The sequence below is a fragment of the Triticum urartu genome, chromosome 2A (assembly GCF_056163025.1).
Source record: "Triticum urartu cultivar PI428250 chromosome 2A, HENAU_Tu73, whole genome shotgun sequence".
Taxonomy (NCBI): domain Eukaryota; kingdom Viridiplantae; phylum Streptophyta; class Magnoliopsida; order Poales; family Poaceae; genus Triticum; species Triticum urartu.
The window spans coordinates 377,620,713-377,622,209 of NC_141874.1; positions in this window are offsets into that span (position 1 = coordinate 377,620,713).

Genomic DNA, 1,497 nt, shown 5'->3' on the forward strand with positions numbered 1-1,497 from the left:
GATATGATATGGCCATCATCATCTTGTGCTTGTGATCTCCATCTCCGAAGCACCGTTGTGATCACCATCGTCACCGGCGTGACACCTTGGTCTCCATCGTAGCATCGTTGTCGTCTCGCCAAGCTTGTGCTTCCACGACTATCGCTAACGCTTAGTGATAAAGTAAAGCATTACATCGCGATTGCATTGCATACAATAAAGCGACAACCATATGGCTCCTGCCAGTTGCCGATAACTCGGTTACAAAACATGATCATCTCATACAATAAAATTCAGCATCATGTCTTGACCATATCACATCACAACATGCCCTGCAAAAACAAGTTAGACGTCCTCTACTTTGTTGTTGCAAGTTTTACGTGGCTGCTACGGGCTTAAGCAAGAACTAATCTTACCTACGCATCAAAACCACAACGATAGTTTGTCAAGTTGGTGCTGTTTTAACCTTCGCAAGGACCGGGCGTAGCCACACTTGGTTCAACTAAAGTTGGAGAAACTGTCACCCGCAAGCCACCTCTGTGCAAAGCACGTCGGGAGAACCAGTCTCGCGTAAGCGTACGCGTAATGTCGGTCTGGGCCGCTTCGTCCAACAATACCGCCGAACCAAAGTATGACATGCTAGTAAGCAGTATGACTCATATCTCCCACAACTCACTTGTGTTCTACTCGTGCATATAACATCAACATATAAAACCTAGGCTCGGATGCCACTGTTGGGGAACGTAGTAATTTCAAAAAAATTCCTACGCACACGCAAGATCATGGTGATGCATAGCAATGAGGGGAGAGTGTGATCTACATACCTTGTAGATCGACAATGGAAGCGTTTGGTTGATGTAGTCGTACGTCTCCACGGCCCGACCGATCAAGCACCGAAACTACGGCACCTCTGAGTTCTAGCACACGTTCAGCTTGATGACGATCCCCGGACTCCGATCCAGCAAAGTGTCAGGGAAGAGTTCCGTCAGCACGACAGCGTGGTGACGATCTTGATGTACTACCGTCGCAGGGCTTCGCGTAAGCACCGCTACAATATTATCGAGGACTATGGTGGAAGGGGGCGCCGCACACGGCTAAGAATATGATTACGTGGATCAACTTGTGTCTTTCTGGGGTGCCCCTGCCTCCGTATATAAAGGACTAAAAGGGGGGGTGCGGCCGGCCTAGGAGAGGCGCGCCAGGAGAGTCCTACTCCCTCTGGGAGTAGGATTCCCCCCCCCCCCAATCCTAGTTGGAATAGGATTCGCGGAGGGGGGAAAAGAGAGAGGGTGACCGGCCCCCTCTCCTTGTCCTATTCGGACCAAGGGAGGGGAGGGGCGCGCGGCCCACTTTGGGCAGCCCCTTCTCTTTTCCACTAAGGCCCACTATGGCCCATTTAGCTCCCGGGGGGTTCCGGTAACCTCCCGGTACTCCGGTAAAATCCCGATTTCACCCGGAACACTTCCGATATCCAAACATAGGCTTCCAATATATCAATCTTTATGTCTCGACCATTTC